Below are 20,892 nucleotides of genomic sequence, written 5' to 3' on the forward strand. Positions count from 1 at the left end.
GTTCCCTCTCTCGCTGGCTGTCTCTCTCTCTGTCAAATAAATAAGTAAAATCTTTAAAAAAAAAAAAACAAAGAAAAAGTGGAGGCTATAAAGGTTGGACAATAGATTTACTTGTTTCAGGGAGAACCTTCTATTTCCAAGGGAGTAAAAATAATTTTCTGTAGTAAAAGTGTTTACTTCTTTTTTAATCTTGGAGTAATGGACATGATTATTTAAAACAAGAAGAGCCTAGATTGAACACTAAACATTGACATATTAATATCTTTTTAACTGTTGAGGCTTCCAAGTTAAAGTTTTTTTTTTTAAGATTTATATATTTTAGAGAGGAAAAGCACACAAGCAGGGGGAGGGGCAGAAGGAGAGGGAGAGAATCTCAAGCAGACTCTGACTCCCTGCTGAGTGTGGAGCCTGATGCTGGGCTCAGTCTCACCACCATGAGATTATGACCTGAGCCAAAATCAAGAGTTGGACACTTAACTGACCGAGCCACCAGGGGCCCCTCAAGTTAATGCTTTAATCAGCAATATATTTTTTGAGATATAATTCACGTACCATATAATTCACCCATGTAAAGCTTACATTTCATTAGTTTATAGTATTTAGAGATGTGTGTCCATTACCACTATCAATTTTAGGACATTTTCATCACCCAAGAAGAAACCCCGTGCCCGTAAAGAGTCACTCCCTATTTCTCCCATTCACTCTAGCCCCAGGCAACCACTAATCCGCTTTCTGTCTTTATAGATTTACCTATTCTGACTAATTTTTACAAGTGATTTCTTATGTCATATTCTCATTTTGACGTCTTGAAATGATTAAGGAATCTCTAGCATTTCATCAAGAGATCTGTGGACCCATGACGCTTCTTTTATGTTTGGATTACTAGTATTGTATTCATAACAGTTCTTAATTCCAAGGATTTCTCTACTTCTTTTATTACTTTGACTTTTTTTTTATATGCTCTATGGTTATATAGTGTCTTTTGCTTAAAAATTGAACGCGTGACCAAAGATTCCTGCTTTCAGTATATTTGAGTTCCATCTTTTCCTTATTGTGTTATCACTGGTGGCAGCCTTTTGATTTTATCATTTTCCTGAGTTTTAAAAAATGAAAGCAAAATAATATAAAATTTGTGGTAACAGATAAATTTTTGCTGAACTAATAGGTAAATAATGGTATACATTCTGCTGTATTGGTAAAATAACTGGCAGCACCACCATACTGTGTCTTGAAGTTATTAATGTACTGGTATCTGAAAGTCTGATTTGGTATTTGGAAAGGTGGTTTTAGGGGTGTTAGTGTATAAAATATGAAGCCGTAGATGATCTTAAAGTGGAAAGAACCTGTGAAAGTCTATAGTCTATACTACAAAATGTCCGTTTTGTTTTCTCTTTTCCTTCAATAGAGTTCAGAGTTGGGATTACGTTTTCTTTCATCCTTGTTATAGCCATTGCCTGGTTAAATAGCAGGAGCTCAAATATTTGAATGAATTAATCTGAATACATTGCTCTGGATCCTGTGACAGTAGCAAGTTCTATTTTGAAGGACAGATGCAGCTCTGTTTACTCTGTCCAATCTTAAACATTCAGAAAAGAACTTCCATGGTTCAGTAAGAGTAGATGAAGAGATACAACAACAAAAGGCAACCTGTTATTGGCTTAAACCAAAAATTAACTTCAAACTTGATTACATCTCAAAAAATAATTGTTTTTTAGTAGCAATCTTTTTTTTTTTTTAAGATTTTATTTATTTATTCGACAGAGATAGAGACAGCCAGCGAGAGAGGGAACACAAGCAGGGGGAGTGGGAGAGGAAGAAGCAGGCTCATAGCGGAGGAGCCTGATGTGGGGCTCGATCCCATAACACCAGGATCATGCCCTGAGCCGAAGGCAGACGCTTAACCGCTGTGCCACCCAGGCCCCCCTTTAGTGCAATCTTTTAAAAATGATTTGCCGGGCTGGTGCTAAGGCTCATTACGTCAGTTCGCTGTGCTGTTTGTTGGTCTGCTTGGACTACCATAACAAAATACCACAGATTGGGTGGCTTAAACAACAGACATTTATTTTCTAACAGTTCTGGAGTCTAGAAGTCTCAGGTTGAGGTCCAGCAGTTTCAGATGAGGAGTCTATGCCTGGTTTGTAGTTGGTGGAGAGAAACAGAGAAAGAAAGAAATCAGGTGTCTCTTCTTAGTAGGGCACTAATCCTGTCCTATCAGGGCCCCACGCTTATGACCTCATTTAACCTTCATTACTTACAAGTCCCATTTCCAAGTACAGCCGCTCTGGGAATTAAGGTTTCAACATGTACCTTTGGGGAGGACACAAACATCCAGTCAATAACACTGTGTAATAAACTATCCAAAATTTAGTGACTGAAAGGCGCAAATACTTATTTCTCGACGTTCTGTGTGTTGATGAGGCATTTCTTGTCAGCTGGGGCTGGATTTATTGTGGCTGGATATCCAAGGATGGTCTCACTCACATATCTAAAACCTTGCCTGGAAGAGCTGTAGCCCCTCTGCCTGTGGTATTTCATCCTCCAGGGGGGGCGAGCCCAGGCTTCTTTACTTTGCGGTCCAGTTTCTTGCTAGCAAGAAAGGGAACGCCCTAACGCATGAGCACTTTTAAAGCTTCTGCTCTGTCATATTTGCTAATGTCCACTTAGCCAAAATAAGTCATATAGCAAGCCCAGGTTCGACGACTGGAGAAATAGACTCTGCCTCTTCTAGGAAAGAGGGCTTAAGTCACATTGCAAAGAACTGTGCAGAGATGGATGGGAAGAATCTGGGGCCATTTTGCAATTAACTTTACTCAGTTTGAATTTAAAAGATTAGGGTTTAAATAATAAGGAGAACTTGATTCATCCAGCAGGAAAAGTCCAGAGATCAAGCAGTGTTCAAATGTAGTTAAATCAGGGCTCTGATTCCATTTCTCTGCATCATCCTTAGCACACCCTTTTCTTTGTGTCTGCTCACCCTTAGGCTGATAGTGAGATGATGCATGTCTGCATATAACAAGGCCCGGTGGAAGATGGGCTGTTTTGTTGACTCCCTTGTAAGCCCCATAAAACAACTGCTTTCATGTTGTAAAATGATATTAAAATTTGAACACATTTCAACACATCTGAAGTGTTTGTTGCTTCAGACTTGGTTTACAGCATCAGCTTTTTGGTGGCTTTGCTGCTGATCATTCATTTTATAGTCATTTAGTGAAAACTGTGAAAGGTGTCACTACAGAGCTGAACAAGTGAGTCTTCACTTTCGGTTTACTCATGGAATAGAGACGGTGACAGACAAGAAAAAACAGTTTACACCATAGGATGCATGAGAAGTCATGGGAGGATAAAAAGAGAACACAGAAAAGATTGGTATCTCAGTCTGAGAGTACGGGCAGGAAATGTGAGGCAGTGTTGTTTGTGCTGATATTGGAGAATGAGTCGCAGGTATCTGAGGAATAAATGGAAAAATTACAGACAGCTTAGATAAGTCCACGACAGAATATAGCCCAGTGAGGGAACATTTGTTGGTTGTAAATAGAATCTTAATATTTTGAAAATGTTTCTGAAGGTAATGGGGAACTCTTTAGGGATTTTTCAGCAAGAACATCAACTTAATTGGGTTTGAATGTTGGAAAAGCTCATTTGGCTAATGAGTGTGAAGTGGTTGCAGGGTGGAGGCAGAGCTTTTGTATTTTTGAAACGGAAAGAACCTGAGCACATTTATATGTTGAAGAAGGAAGCTAGTAAAGAGGGAGACGTTGATAAAACAACTAAGGGAGGGGATTGATGGTGATGGAACAGGTGGGATGAAGGTTGGAGCAGGTGAAAACATTAGTCTTAGCTGAGAGCAGGGTATTTTATCTTTGGACACTAGAGGGCCGGAATAAGGAATAACAGGATTTGGAAAATCTTTTAAGGACACAGTTAAAAGACTCCTTTGTTTTCAGGGTGAAGGAGGCAAGAGGGAAAGAGGTGGAGGTGGAGGTTTTGAGGTGATTAATGAAAGTTTGGAATAACGATGCCAAACTAATCTTCTGAAGCACGCTCTCTTTGTCTGACAGTTTGACTGCTCTTGCCTGCTTTGTCTGGCTTCTTTACTATTTTGTTTTGTAGATCGCCCTCTTCCCTTTTGAGTTCTCTTTTTGTTTCCTTCTTCAGGGGAGGTACTGCTTCACTTTTACCCTCTGAGTTTTTAACCTAGGTAAAGAAATTCTGAAGTGCTTTCTTCTGTCATTTTCATAAAGTTGGAACCAGAAATCTCAAACTGTGAAATAGCTTTGCGTAATCAGGCAGATGAGGTATGAGTTGCTTTCTGGCATTGTCTAGGTAATACTATAGGACCGTAAAAAGTTCTTACCAGTGAACCAGATGCCCTGTTTATTGGAAGTGTGTACAGTGTAATTGGCTCTTTTTTAATTCTATTTTTTAACAGTAATGTTCATGTTCCCAGCATTTTTTGTATCCCCCAGCCCCTCCTTTTTCTGCATTTTCTTCCCTCTCAATGCACATCAACACTTTTGACCCTATTGACTTTCTCACAATCCTGTTTCTTACTTTTGCATGTTTAGCATTTTCCCTATAAACCATTCTTAGGGCTCTGTTCCTTTGGTATCTCCTGTTCTAACTCCTTGACCTACTCTTTATATGTGAAATCTTCATTCTCTTACCTTACTTGTTATTAACAGTTATTACCATCATAAGACATTGAATTATGCTGTTAGTATACTCAGTCTTTGTATCACTATTCCTTTTGAATTTTATTTTTCACCTTTATTATCTTTAATATTTCTTTTTGAGAAGTTCTGCAGATCAAATACATTTTTTTGTTTGTTTTTCCTTCAAAGTGCTGCCGTGGTGGCTTTTATTTTATCCTTAAGTATTTTATTTTTCAGTTTTATCGAGGTATAATTGACAAAAATGTAATATATTTAAAGTGTATAATGTGAACAGTTGATATACATATATTTTGTGAAAGGAATCCCATGGTCAAGTTAATTAATACATATATCACGAAGGGAGGGAAAACTGAATAGGAAGAAATCAGAGAGGGAGACAAATCATGAGAGACTCTGGACTCCGAAGAACAAACTGAGGATTACCGAAGGGAGGGGCGTGGGGGGATGGGGTAACCTGTGATGGGTATTAAGGAGGGTGTGTGTTGTGATGAGCACTGGGTGTTACACTCAACTAATGAATTGTTGAACACTGCATCAAAACTGATGATGTACTATATGTTGGCTAAGTGAGCATAATAAAAAAATGTTTGATGGAATTTAAAAAAATACATATATCACTTCATATAGTTACCCTTACATTAGATCTCAGCACTTACTTATAGCTAAAAACTTGTACCCTGTTACAACTTCTCCTCATTTCCCCCGCTCCCTAGCCCCCGACCACCACCATTCTGCTCTTTGTTTCTATGAGTTCAACTTAAAAAAAAAATTCTATTTGTAAATGATATCATGCTGTATTTCATATATACTATGTATAAGTTATGTGTACTATATACATAATATAAATCTGTGTGTATATAATGAACATAATGTATGTGTGTGTGTGTGTGTGTGTGTGTGTATATACACATAGCACATTTTCTTTGTCTATTCATCCATCAGTGGACACTTAAGATTTTTTCTGTAGGGGCGCCTGGGCGGCTCAGTCAGTTAAGCATCTGACTTGGGCTCAGGTCTTGATTTCGGGGTCCTCGGATCAAGGCCTGCATTGGGCTCCCTGCTCAGTGGACCCCTCTCCCTCTCCGTCTGCCCCTTCCCCCCCTCTCAAATAAATAAAATCTTTAAAAAAAGATTGTCTCTACATCTTGGCTATTGTGAATAATACTGCAGTGAACATGGCATGGTAGTATAGACATCTCTTGGAGATAGTGATTTTGTTTCCTTTGAATATATATGTCTATTAGTCATTTATATATCTTCTTTGGAAAAATGACCAGTCAGGTCCTTGGCCCATTTAAAAGTTTTTGTCCATTTTTTGCTACTGAGTTATAGGAGTTCGTCTGTATTTTGCATATTAACCCCTTATTGGCTATGCGGTTTGCAGATATTTCTCTCTTTCAGTACATTACCTTTTCATATTGTTGATGTTTTCTTTTGCTGTGCAGAAGCTCTGACGATGTAGTCTCACCTTATTTTTGCTTTTGTTGCCTTTGCTTTTAGTGTCAAATGACTAAAAAAGTCATTTCCAAACCAGTGTCAAGAAGCTTACCACCTATGTTTTCTTCCAGGAGTTTTAGGTTCCAGCTTTTACATTCAAGTCTTTAATCCATTTTTTTTTAAAGATTTTATTTATTTAGTTGACACAGAGAGAGACAGCCAGCAAGAGAGGGAACACAAGCAGGGAGAGTGGAAGAGGAAGCAGCAGCTCCCAGCGGAGCAGGGAGCCTGATGCGGGGCTCAATCCCAGAACGCTGGGATCACGCCCTGAGCTGAAGGCATACACTTGACTGCGCTACCCAGGAGCCCCCATTTTGAGTTGATTTTTGTGTATAGTGTAAGGTAGGGATCCAGTTTCATTCTTTTGTATGTGAATATCCATTTTTTTCTAGTACCATTTACTGAACAGAGTATCCTTTCATCATTGTACATTCTTAGTGCTTTTGTCAAAAATTAATTGATCATACCTGTATAGGGTTATTTATGAGCTCTCTATTCTGTTCCATTGATCTGTGTGTTTTTATGGCAATACCATACTGTGTTGATTTTTATAGCTTTGTAATATAGTTTGAAATCAGTATGGTACCTCCAGCTTTGCTCTTCTTGCTCAAGATTGCTTTAACTAGTCAGGATCTTTTTTGGTTCCATACAAATTTTAGGATTTTTTTTCCTATTTCTGTGAAAAATGCCAGTGGAATTTTGATAGGGGTTGCATTGACTCTATAGATCACTTTGGGTAGTGTGGACATTTTAACAATATTCTTCTAATCCATGAACATGGAATATCTTTCCATTTATTTGTGTCTTCAATTTCTTTCAGCAAAGTTTTGTAGTTTTCAGTGTACAGATCTTTCATTTGTTAAATTTGTTCCTAAGTATTTTATTCTTTTTGATGCTGTTGTAAATCAGATTTTCTTCTTAATTTCTCTGATAGTTTGTTGTTAGTGTAGAAATGCAACTGAATTTTTTTATATTGATTTTGTGTCCTGAAACTTTACTGGATTTGTTTATTAGACCTAACAGTTTTTTTTGGAGTCTTTAGAGTTTTCTATGTATGTCATCTGCAAATATAGACACTTTTATGTCTTCCTATTCAATGTGGATGCCTTTTATTTCCTTTTCTTGCTGAATTACTCTAGCTGAGACTTCAGTAGAGGTGTTGAGTAGAGGTGGTGAGAGTGGGCATTCTTGTCTTGTTTCTGATCTTAGAGGAAAAACTTTTGGCTTCTCACCATTGATTATGATTATGATTATGGGTTTTCTTATATGGACCTCATTATGTTGAGATATGTTCCATGTAGACCCAATTTGTTGAGAGTTTTTATCATGAAAGGATATTGAATTTTGTTAAATGCTTTTTCTGATGAAATGATCATACGATTTTAACCCTTCATTTTGTTAAATTGGTACATGACATTGATTGATTTGCATATATTGAACTATCGGGCATCCAAGGAATGAATCTCATTTGGTCATGGTGTATAATCCTTTCAATATACTGATGAATTCAGTTTGCTAATATTTTGTGGAGAATTTTTACATGTATATTCATCAGGGATAGTGGCCTGTAGTGTTCTTTTCTTGTAGTGTCCTCATTTGACTTTGGTACCAGTGTAGTGTTGGCCTCATAAAATGAGTCTGGGAGTATTCCCTACTCTTCAGTTTTGGAAGATTTAAAAAATGATATGTACTAATTCTTTTTTTATGTTTGGTGGACTATACCAGTGAAGCCATCTCATCCTGGACTTTTCTTTGTTGGAGGTTGCTTATTTGCTGAAAGATTTTATTTATTTACCCGAGAGAGAGAGAGAGAGAGAGAGAGTGCATGTGCACATGTAGGAGGAGGGGCAGAGGGAGAGGGAGAAGCAGACTCCCTGCTGAGCAGAGGGCCTGATGTGGGGCTTTATCCCAGGACCCTGGGATCATGACCTGAGCCAAAGGCAGATGCCTTACTGACTGAGCCACCCAGGTGCCCCTGTTGAGAGGTTTTTGATGACTAATTCAATCTCTTTACTTACAATTGGTCTGTTTAGATTTTCTCTTCATGTTATAACCATCCTAATGGGTAGGAAGTGGTATCTCAATGTGGTTTTGATTTACATTTACCTAATGTTAGTGATGTTGAGAATCTTTCCATGTGTTTCTTAGCCATTTGTATATTTTAATTGTATATCTAATAAAGTCCTTTGTTCATTTTTAAATTGGATTATGTCTTTTTGTTGTTGAATTGTAAGAGTTATATATTTAAGATACTAGACCCTTATCAGAAAATGATTTGCAAAAATTTCTCCCAATTTATAGATTTTTTTTTCATGTTGCTGGTATCCTTTGACACACAAAAGCTTTAAATTTTCATAAAGTCCACAATTTGCCTGTTTTTCTTTTGTTGCTTATACTTTTGGTGTCAGTCATATCTAAAAATTCAGTGCTGGGGTGCCTGGGTGGCTCAGTCAGTTAAGTCGGTTAAACTCCTGGTTTTTGGCTCAGGTCATGATCTCAGGGTCCTGGGACTGAGCCCCACATCAGGCTCTGCACTTAGCAGGGCGTCTGCTTCAGGATTTTCTCTCTCCCTCTGCCCCTCCCACCCCTGTTCCCACTCTCTCTCTAAACCAAATAAGTAAATCTTTAAAAAAAAAAAATTCAGTGTTAAATCCAAGGTCATGAAGGTTTACCTTGTATTTTCTTCTAGGAGTTTTATGGTTTTTACCTCTTACATTAGGTTGTTGATCTATTTTGAGTTAATTTTTATATGTGATTTGAGGTTTGAGTCCTGCTTTATTCTTTGGCATGTGGATTTTTAGTTGTCCCAGCAGCATTTGTTTAAGAGACTGTTCTTTCCCCTTTGAATAGTCTTGACCTTGTCAAAAATCGATCAGCTCATTGAATATGGGTTTATTCCCTGACTTTCAATTTTATTCCATTGGTCTATATGTCTGACCCTGTCGGTACCATACTTTCTCAACTACTGTAACTTTGTTTTAAGTTTTGATGTTAGGAAGTGTGAGCCCTCCAAGATTTATTTTCCCCCCCAAGATATTTTGGCTATTCTGTGTCCCTTGCAATTCTATTTGAATTTGAAGATTGGTTTTTCCATTTCAGTTATTGCAGAATATCCATATGTAATCTGATAATTTGAAAAGGTCATTATATAAAATTTTATTTCTTTTAAAGATTTTTTTTTTATTTTTAAGTAATCTCTGTACCCATTATGGGGCTTGAACTCACAACCCCGAGATCAAGAGTCATGTACTTTAATGACTGGGCCATCCAGGCACCCCTAAAATCTTACTTTTTGTTAAAAGATTTTATTGATTTATTTAAGAGAGAGAATACATGAGCTGGAGGGGAGGGTCATCGAGAGAGGGAATAGGAGACTCCCCCCTGAGCAGGGAGCCCAACGCTGGGCTCAATCCCAGGATCCTGAGATCATGACCTCAGCCGAAGGCAGACTTAACCAACTGAGCCCAATCTTAAGTGTCCACTGATGGTAAGATTACTTGTAATTTTTTTTCTTTTCCTTCTTTTCTTTCGGTTATTTTCTGTGTTCTCCCAATAACAAACATATTTTTTCATAATAAGGAAACTTTTTTATAAAAGGGGCAATACTTACCTTCTTATGATTATTTTTCCTACTTTTTTTTAAAGATATATTTATTTATTTGAGAGAGAGAGCGTGTGTATGCACACATGCACAGGGAAAGAGCAGAGGGAGAGGGAGAGAGAATCTTAAGCGAAGTCTAATCTCATGACCCTGAGATCACGACCTGAGCTGAGACCAAGAGTCAGATGCTTAACTGACTGTGCCATCCGGGTGCCCCATTTTTCCTACTTTTAATTTCTTTTTGCTCTAATAGGAATGTACTAATTTTCTGTGTAAATCTAACAAATTTCTAAGCATATGAGAAATTAACTTTAACCATTAATGTGGTAACATCAGAAAAGGCAGGAATCTCTGACACTGCCTTTCTTATGTATACATTTTGTCAAGTATCCTGAACTACCTCCTTTTTGTGTAAGTATATTCCAGATTCACAGCATTTGTGTAGAAGTAAACTTTCAGCAATCATATATATGTCTATCTTTCTTTTTACTTCAAGCTTTTTCATCTTTTCCAGAGGTGTGGTTAAAATTCATCCACTCATTCATTCATTCATTCATTCTACCCCTTAGGGTATTTGTTAGCTTTGGAAAGAACAGAGTGTGGAAGAAGAAATACTTTTGTTTAGAGAAAAATTGAAAGAACTGAATTTGTTGGATGGTCCTGTCTTCTGAATAGCAAAGTCTTTTGAGATGAAAGTAGCAGAATGCAATTAGGCATCTCTAAAGAGGAAATTGTTTGCAAAAGTTATCAGAGATGAATAAAATTATTACTGAGCAGCAAAGATAAGATGAAGGGTAGGGTACAAAAGTATATTACCTCATTTTCATTGGCCCACACACCTGGTTTGAGAAACCTTCTCTTCCTCAATTCTGTCAGTTTGGGTCCTTGAATTTTTTTTTTTTTTTTTTTAGTTTTTATTTATTTAATTATTTTTAAGTAATCTCCACACCCAACACAGGGCTCAGACTCACAACCTGGAGATCAAGAGTCACGTGCTCTACTGACATCCAGTGAGGCAAACCCTGTTCCTTGAATTTGAAGGCTAGTTGAATGGGAACTTTGTAACATACATAACATTAAATATGTCAGTACAGTCTCTGTGTATAGTAAACTTGGGTACTGGCTTAAGAAAAATGTCTCCATCAATAAGCTTAAGCTGAATCTTACAAAGATACCAAACAAATCATGACAAGGTTATGAAACCATATAGTGTAAAAACAGAATTTTCTACCACATAATAACTTCTGTTGAAGGAGAGAGAGAGAGCTAACTAGTGTAATAAGAGTTTGCTTTTATCCTGTCTACATGTGTAGTTTCCAAGTTACTTACAAATTCTTAGGCTTTTTATAGTAAGTTCAGATATTAATTTAATGAAGTAAACTGAAAGGGAGAAAAACCTATGCCCAAATTCGTTGGAAAGCTAAACAAGTTCCTCTCAGTAATTCATGAGTTATAATTTTGGCTTGTGAATTAATTAGCCATTGGCTCTCCTTATGACTCTAACTGTTTTCTTTGGGCCCCTTTCACCTATTTTGAAAATCTGCCAAAGGGAAAAGAGAAGTGTCTTAGTTGGCTCAGGCTATCATAACAAAAAATGACAGAGTGCATGGCTTAAATGACAGAAATTTCTTTCCTCACGGTTCTGGAGGCTGGGAAGGCCAAGATCTAGGTGTGGGTCAATTCAGTTTCTGGTGAGGACTGTCTTCCTGACTTGCATATGACTGCCTACACACTGTGTTCTCACAAGGTGGAGCAAGAGAGAGAGAGAGAGAGAGAGAGAGAGAAAGCTCTCTGGTGTCTGTTCTTATAAGGACACTAATTCTGTTTTATTAGGACCCCACCCTTATGGTCTTATTTAACCTTAATTACCTCCTTGGAGGCTTCTCCAAATATTGTGACATTTGAGGGTTAGGACTTCAATGTATGGATTTGGGGACCATGATTTAGTTCACAGAAGAGAAGGGAAACAAAAATGAAAATAGTTTTGTTACATTTTAGCTTTGGCTGTAACAGATATCTATATCATTCTGAACACCAGATTCCCATTTCCATAGAACATATACAACTAAATAATTTCAGAAGCTTATAACTTCCAACAAGAAAAAATTTAAAACCTATATTAAACTTTAGACTGAATTTTTATTTTCTTTCTCAAGGGAGTACATTGTTAGAATGATATATAGCTACAAGTAGAAGATAAAACTTAAAGATATTCTTACCTGGGACACCTGGGTGGCTCAGTTGGTTAGGCATCTGACTCTTGATTTTGGCTCAGGTCCTGATCTCACGGTCTTGGATTAGCCTGGAATCGGCTCTGTGCTCAGTGGGGAGTCTGCTGGAGATTCTCTCTCCCTCTGCTTCTCCACCCCCTAGAATAAATAAATAAATCTTGAAGAAGAGAGATATTCTTACCTGGCATTTTTGCGTATCATCTACTTTTTCCATTAGAATTCTTAACATATTTAACACTTAAATTCCATGCCGGATCATTTTTATATTTGTGTTATATCTGAGTCTGGTTCTCTTGATTATTGTCTCTTAATGGTGTGTTTTTCTTGCCTTTTGGCATGTCTTGCAATTTTTTGTTGAAAGCTAGATAGGTATCAGGTAGTAGAAACTGCAGTTATTAAGTTGTTAGGGTATAGATTTATTTTAATGTGGCTGCCATGTTTAATGTTAGCTTTGGCTGTAGGGTTCAGAGGCTTTAAAGGCCTCTAGTGCCTGGTGTTTTTTTTTAAACTCCCCCTTTGACTCTGGGCTTCTCCATCTAATCCTCTTCTGAGAGAGTCTTTATCATAAGATTATCTCTTATATAATCTACTCTCATTTTCCTGGAACCCTTTTAATTAAATACCACTTTTTTCATGGGCCTATATCTTGGGGATGTGATCTTGACAAGTTTTCCCCCAGTGAGACAGCTTTTCCCTGACTGCCTCCTATTCCCTTCCGGTGCTATAGTGTTCCTGGTCTATTTTCTTGAATCCCTGACTATTAACTATTTTCTTCTCTCCTTAGGTGGGACAAGAAGGCTGGAGAAGACTGGAGTGGGAAGGATTCTCTTCCTCCAGTGGAGATAAGGGACTTCTGCTCTGGCAAGGTCCTTTTCTCTGGATAGTAGATCTTTAAGTAGAATGCTCTGGGTGTTTCTGTAATCCACAATGATTATTTTTCCCCTCCCTTTGCCAGAGACACAAAGTTATTTTATTCAGAGCTTCATCATTGTAGCCTGATGGGGTTTCTGGAGGTGAAGCCCACAAAAATGTGGGGGCAGTCCTCAAGACTGTGGCCTGAAAGTTTATCATTCTCCTGCTAGTCCACCCTTAAACTCCAGTATTTTGTCAAAATTACCATTTAAGTGTTTCTACTAGTTTATAGCTCTAGTCACTTTTGCTACAGGCAAGCAGATCTTTGTGTCTTTTTGGATACACCTGTGTCTCCAGATTTCAAGGTAACGGTTTGCCATGCAACTTTCTTCTCTGATGAGTCCAAGAAAACTAGTTGTTTTTCAGTTTGTCCATCTTTTTTTGTTGTTGTAAGAATTGGAATGACGCTTCTAAGCTTTTTGCCTGTCAAAGCTGAAACCAGAGCTCCTTTATAATATATAATTATATATATATATATATTTGGGTTGTTGTAAAACTTTTTAATGGTTGCTAGATGCACCTTTAACTTATAAGAATCTACTTCAAGTAAACACTGACTCAATTCCAGTAAAATAGAGCAAATTTCCTCTAATACAACTCTGTTATCTTCCCCTGTCTTTGGGCTGCTTTGCCATTCGTGTGTATGTATTTGTTATAACTCAACGTTATGTGTTATAATTCTACTTTAAAAATTATCACTTTTAAAAAAAATCATAGGTTTTTAAAGAAATCAAGAGAATAAAGGCAAAAAACGGTCTGTATTGTCTTTTTCTCTCGATTAAACAATGTAATATAATATCAGCAGTCCTTTTTTCCCCCTGATGATTTGTTTTATAACTGGATATTTGTACTTTTTGACCCTTTTTATCCATTTCACCCAACCCAACATCCCATCATTGACAACCACGTTTGTTCACGGTATCTATGAGCTTAGGGTTTTTTTGTTTGTTTTAGATTCCACATGTAAATGAGATCGCATGGTATCTGTCTTTCTCTGTTTTATTTCACTTAGCATAATGCTCTCAAGGTCGATCTATGTTGTTGTAAATGGCAAGATTTCATTCTTTTTGGTGGCTGAACAATATTCTATTGTGTTTATACATTCCAAATTTTCTTTTTTTTTATTATAATAATATTTTTTTATTATGTCAGTCACCATACAGTACATCCCTGGTCCTTGATGCAAAGTTCGATGATTCATTAGCTGCGTACAACACCCAGTGCACCATGCAACACCCCCTACCCATCCAAATTTTCTTTATCTGTTCATCCATCAGTAGACATTTAGATTGTTTCCATGTCTTGGCTATTGTAAATACTGCTGCAGTAAAGCTGGGGCAGTGCATGTATCTTTTTTAATACGGGTTTTCGTTTTCTTTGGAAGTAGTTACTGGATCACGTGGTAGTTTTATTGTTACTTTTTTGAGTAACCTCCATATGGTTTTCCATAGTGGTTGCACCAATTTACACCCCCCCCCAACAATGTACAAGGGTTCCCTTTTCTCCATTTCCTCACCAACACTTTTTATTTCTTTTTGATACTAGCCACTCTAACAGGTGTAAGGTGATGTCTCACTGTGGTTTTGATTTGCATTTTCCTGGTGATTAGTGATGTTGAGCATCTTTTCATGTACCTGTTGGCTACCTATGTGTCTTTGGTAAAATGTCTATTCGGATCCTCTGTTCATTTCTTAATTGGATGGTTTGTATTTTTGGTGTTGAGTTGTGTGAGTGCTTTATATATTTTGGATATTAGCCCCTTATCAGATATTTTCATTTGCAAATGTTTTCTTTTATTCAGTAGGTTACCTTTTCATTTCGTTGATAGTTTTCTTTGCTGTGCAGAAGCTTCTTAGTTTGATGTAATCTCACTTGTTTATTTTTGCTTTTCTTGCCTTTGTTTTTGGTGTCAAATCCAAAAAATCATCACTAAGACCAATTATCAAGAAACTTACTGCCTATGTTTTCTTCTAGGAATTTTATGGTTTTAAGACCTGGCACTCAAGTTTTTAATCCATTGTGAGTTAAATTTTGTGTTTGGTGTAAGATAGTGGTCCAGTTTTATTCTTTTGCATGTGGATATCCTGTCTTCCCAATATTATTTATTGAAGAGATTGTCCTTTCCCCATTACATATTTTTGGTTCCTTTGTCAAAAATTAATTGGCATATATGCATCAGTTTATTTCTGGACTCTCTATTCTGTGTCATTGATCTGCGTATCAGTTTTTATGCTGATACCATACTTTTAAGTTTTAGTAACTATAGCTTTGTAATACAGTTTGAAATATGGGGGCTTGATGCTCCAGCTTTGTTCTTTCTCAAGATTGTTTAGGTTAGTCAGGGTCATATGTGGTTCCATGCAAATTTATTATTGTTTTTTCAATTTCTGTGAAAAATGCCACTGGAATTTCATAGAAGTTTCATTGAATCTGTAGATTGCTTTGTGTGGCATGGAGACTTTAACAATATTAATACTTTTAATTCATGGGCATGGAATATTACATTTATTTGTGTCTTCTCCAGTTTCTTTCGTTAATGTCTTATGGTTTGCAGCGTACAAGTCTTTTGCTCCTTGGTTAAATTTAATTTTAGGTATTTTATTCTTTTGCTATAATTTCAAATGGGATTGTTTCTCTTTCTGATAGCTCATCATTAGTGTATAGAAATGCAATAGATTTTTGTGCATTGATTCTGTATCCTGTAACTTTATTGAATTTGTTTATTCTAACAATTTTTTGGTGGAATCTGTAGGGTTTTCTATATATAATATCATGTCTGCTGCAAATAGTGACGGTTTTACTTCCTTTCTAATTTGGATGGCTTTCATTTCTTGCTCTAAAGACTTCTAATACTGTGTTGAATATGAGTGGTGAAAGTGTGCATCCTTGTCAGCTTTTCACCATTGAGCATGATGGTAGCTGTAAACTTGTTATATAGGGTGTTTCTTATGCTGAGGTATGTCACCTCTGTACCCACTTTGAGAGTTTTTATCGTAAGCGGATGTTGAATTGTATTGTCTTAAACTTATTTTTAAATTGTGGTATAATATACATAACATATAATGTGTTATTTTAATCATTAATTGTACAGTCCAGTGGCTTTAAATACATTAATGTTGTGCTACCGTCATCACCATCCATCACCAGTGCTTTGTTCATCTCACAAAACTAAAACACTGTGCCCATTAAACAATAACAGCTCCCCATTCCCCCCTTTCCTCAGACCCCCGTTTTCCTTTCTGTTTCTGTGAATTTGATTACTTCATACCATATTTGTCCTTTCATGACTGTCTTATTTCATTTAGCATAATGTCTTCAAGTTTTTTACATGATAGCATATGTCAGAATTTTCTTCCATTTTAATGCTGAATAACAGTCTGTTATCATGTATATACCACATTTTGTTTATCCATTTGTATTGTGTTTTATATTTATGCACATATTTACCATTTCCCATGCTTTTCATTCCTTCTTGTGGATCTGAGTTAGTGTCTGGTGCCATTTCCTTTCAGCCTGAAGAACTTTCTTCAGTATATCTTGTAAGACAGGTCTGCTAACAACAGCTTTCTTTAACTTGAAATATGTTTATCTCATCTTCATTTATGAAGAGTGGTTTTGCTGGACATAGAATTCATAGTTTATATGTTTTTTCTGTCAGCGCATTGAACATGGCATTTGACTGTCTTCTGTCCTCCATGATTTTTCATGAGGAATTAGTCTTATTTGTATCGTCATTTCCCGTACATGATGAATCCTCTTTCTCTTGCTGCTTTCAAGATTTTCCTCTTTGTTTGGCTTTTGTATAAACTTAGCAGTTTCACTAAGTTGTGTCTAGGTGTATCTCTTTGTGTTTATTTTACTTTGGGTTTCTTGAATTTCTTGGAGCTATGGATTAATGTTTTCCTCAAATTTGAGAAGTTTTTTTACCAATTATTTTCTGAAATATTGTTGGTTGAAAACTATAGATTTTATTTTATTGATTTTTTGAAAACGATACATTTTAGTTAATAGATTATAGCAATTCTGGGTTCTTTTTTATTTTTATTTATTTGTTAGTTATTTATTGAGGGCTGTTATTTTTAGAAGGTTGCCTGTAATTGTGAAGTCAGTCTAGTCTCCTTTGTGGTATACAGCTGCTGATGTCTCTGCTAAGTTTTTTAATTCTTATTTTTTAGGTGGCTTCCTTAGGAGTCTTTCCTGTGTCTGCATAACTTAATTTTTAACTAATGATACGGGCAGAAGTCGTAAAGGCTCCCACCCTTTGCTGATAGGTCTATGTGTAGGTTTTAGAATACATTCAAAGTTGGAGCCAGTTTTCAACCCTTCCTGGGCTTCATTTTTTTTTTTTTTATCTCTATACCCAACATGGGGCTCAAACTCACAACCCTGAGATCAAGAGTCACACGCTCTACTGACTGAGCCAGCCAGGTGCCCCGCCGTGGCCTCATTTTATGCCAGGCTTCCTCAGGTCTCCCCAACAAATACACAGCTTTCTGTTTAGCCAGAGTTGTATGATAAGCTTATCATAGACCTTCTATGGTTTTTTCATTTTCATGATCTTTCTGTTAATTTTCTTATTAGTCAGGCACTCACCTTAACCTGGACTTTGACTCCATACCCCAACTTCAAACTTTCCCTGTTCATTCCCAAAGTGGTTTATCACTTTTATCCACCAAAACCATGGGTTTTCACCTCCCCACCCTGAAATGAGCCTACCCTTTTTGCCGACAAAGCTGTTGTGTTCTTTTTGCTAGTTTCATGTTGGCAGAACTGCCAGTCTCTTTATTTAAGCTGGCATTGGGTGGTTGGGAGCAACTGCAGGCAGAAGGCACAGCATCCCACTGTTCCTACCTGTAACTTTAGCATTTATTCTAGAACAAATACTTCTCAATTTGCAGGCTGTCGTTGCTTAGTGTCCAGTGTTCTGAAATGGTTCTTTTTGGTAGATTTATCCAGCTTTATACTTGATATTTGTGTATGGGAATTGCCAACCCCTTCATGCCACTATAAAGTTTGTACTTTTTTTTTTTTTTGCACGTGAATTCTACATTTACTTATCAAGTTCCCTAAGAAGTTCTCTTGGTATTTTGATTAGATTACATTGACTTTATAAGTTAATTTTCAGAATGTCAGTATATTTACATGATTGAGTTTTTCCTCCAGGAACATGGCATTTATCTCCATTTATTTGGATTTATCCCTCAGCAAAATTATTGTTATTTTTTTTGAGAGAGAGAGAGAGAGAGAGAGCATGCACTCAAGTGGGGAGGGAGGGGCAAATGGAGAGGGAGAGAGAGAATTTTAACCAGGCTCCACGCCCCATGTGGCTCAATCTCATGACCTTGAGATCATGACCTGAACTGAAATCAAGAGTTGGAGGCTTAACCAACTGAGCCACCCAGGTGTCCCCTCAGCAAAATTATTTAACATACATCTAGAACTTACTATATTTTGCTAAGCTTAGTCTTAGCATTTTAAAAGTTTTTTACAATCAATTACTAATGAAATTATTTTTTCCATTGTATTTTTCTAATTGTTTATTGCCAGTTTGTAGGAAGTTTCTATGAGTTGTATAAAGTTGATCTGGTATGTGATTGCCTTGCTGAACTTACTTTTCTAATAGTTCTAATAGTTTGTCAGTTTGTTATTTTGGTTCTTTTAGGTAATGTACCATATTTGCAAATAATGACAATTTTATTTCCTTATAATCTGTATATTGTATATTTATTTTTAAAATAAATATATTAATATTTATAAAATTTTTATATACATAAAAATTTATATTTATTTTAAAAATTCTATTGTATAGGTTATGATCTCCAAGAAAATAGTAAAATATTAAGCATACTGGCTTTAGTGACTTTGTTAGAAATATTTCTAATGCTTCACCATGAAGTGTGACACTGTAGGAGTCCTTTTATTAAGCTAAAATTTTTCTTTTATTCCTAGTATCAACTGATGTTTTGGCATGTACCAAGAGCATATTGTTTTTCTCTTTTGATTTCCTAATATCGTAAATAAAAGATGTGCTATTTGATCAAGATGTATTATAATTTTAATATTTCCCTCAATTCAGTTTGCTAATATTTTATTTATGATTTTTACATGTAATTTATAATAGAGATTGGCTTGTAAAGAACAATAAACCGGACATTCATTCCAAATTAAAAGAAATACAGATCTCCACTTCTTCAGGAATTTGGTTTAGGATTTGTTCTTATCCTCCTATTATTTACATTTGCTGTCTGCATTAAATTAATACTCTGTACTAAATGGCAGCTTTTTTTTAGTAGTACAAAGTACTTAAAATCCAGTTTCTTCATATGTGATGATTGTTTTTCTAGCTTTCTGAGTTTTTCTGTTACTATACAGTCCTCCTTTAAGTGCTGTTTTGCATATTGTATTTTTTTTAAATAAAAGAACTTCAAGGATTGTTTAGTATTTGTCTGTCTTTTTGATATATTTAGTCTCTCTTTTCCTTTTATTATAAGGAATTTTGTGGTATTCTTCATGTTTTTCTCTTCATTCTAGTCTCTTTCTTACCTATTCTATGAAGCCTTTTTTGGTCCCTCCTCTTCCCCATTACTCCCTGAAGAGTTAGACTTTTTTGTTTCTAATATAGCTTATTATAAACTATGTGTGCGTATGTATATGTGTGCATGTATAGTTCTCTTAATTACATCTTTGCTATAATACCATAATTTTTCTGTTACTTTTTAGTATAAGGATGGCCTCATTTGGGGTAATTAAGACTTAGTCTTACACATTTTTTACAGCTTTTCAAAATTCACTCCACTTGTAGGGATTATGAGGGATTGAGGGTGTTCTGACTCCACATACTTTTCCCTTCTTCCATGTGTTGGGACAGAGAGGAAACAAGAAAAAAGGCACACATATCATTAAACTGGGTGAAGCTGTCATCTTCTCCTTTTAGGTTGTGGCTGCCTCTGGCTAACACTGACTGGTCATCATGCAGTCAAGGCTGGCTCATTGCCACATGTAAGATTGTTCTGGTGCAACCTATTGGCAGCTCACTGGCAACTCTCTGAACTTAGAATATGTAAAAATTACTATCTTTGCGCTTAGTTTAGGCCTTATGTGCAATTCTTAATCTGTGAAATTTATTTTAAAGTCAGGGTTCCACAGTCCAACGGGAAAATAACAGTCTTCCAGAAGAGGGTATTAGGTCATGCAGATATTACAGAATGCCTCTTCAGTGCAGTTTCATACCTAGGTTTATTCTGTATCCTGAAATAATTCAGCCTCTAGGAGACTTGGTCCCAACATGTTATTCTATAGCTGTGCCAAATGTACTATTTAAATGTAAATTAATTTAAATTTACATTAATGAAACTCAAGTAAAATAAAGATTTAGTTTTTCAGTCACATCAGCCAAATTTAAGTGCTTAATTAGCCACATGTGGCGAGTGGCTGCTGTATTGAAAAGCACAAAACCTTGCCGTCATCGAGAAGAGTTCTGTTGGACACTGCTTCTCTAGAGGGTAGAGGTGAGAATATTTTTGTTAGTATAGGAAGTCAGATACATAAAGTCAATCATATATACCAACCAGTTACTCTTTCACAGGGTTTTTTTTCCTTGCCTATTTGAAGGGAGTTTGTGAAAGGGAGAAAAGGTAGCACACTCCTGTGCAATGTACTGCTTTCAAATTCATCTGATGGTTTTTCTTGCGGAAGCTCGCAGTAACTGCTGTTGCAAATTCAGTTGACAACAGCGAAGTTCAAACCCACCAGAAACAAACTTCCTCGTTTATCCTTCCCATTTCCTTTCTTCCTATTCCCTCATGCCTTAAGGTGAAGATGGTACAACTTCAGTCCCAGGACAAGAGAAGACTGGCATAAGTAGAAAGGCAAGTGTGTGTGTGTGTGTGTGTGTGTGTGTAAATTTTGGGAGAAATGACTTGATTTTTAGAAAAACTTTTTTTTTTTTTGCCAAGTCCTTAGATATTACTTAACTGAA

General features: G+C 36.4%; 1 protein-coding gene across 1 annotated transcript in view; it reads left to right on the forward strand.

Annotated features, from left to right (window-relative positions):
- DNAAF4 (dynein axonemal assembly factor 4) overlaps window positions 1-20,892 on the forward strand; it is a 54,677-nt gene that overhangs the window by 4,810 nt on the left and 28,975 nt on the right. The gene's annotated exons all lie outside the window — the stretch shown is intronic.

This window comes from Ursus maritimus, unplaced genomic scaffold, assembly GCF_017311325.1.
Source record: "Ursus maritimus isolate PB19 unplaced genomic scaffold, ASM1731132v1 scaffold_35, whole genome shotgun sequence".
In the NCBI taxonomy this organism is placed as follows: Eukaryota; Metazoa; Chordata; class Mammalia; order Carnivora; family Ursidae; genus Ursus; species Ursus maritimus.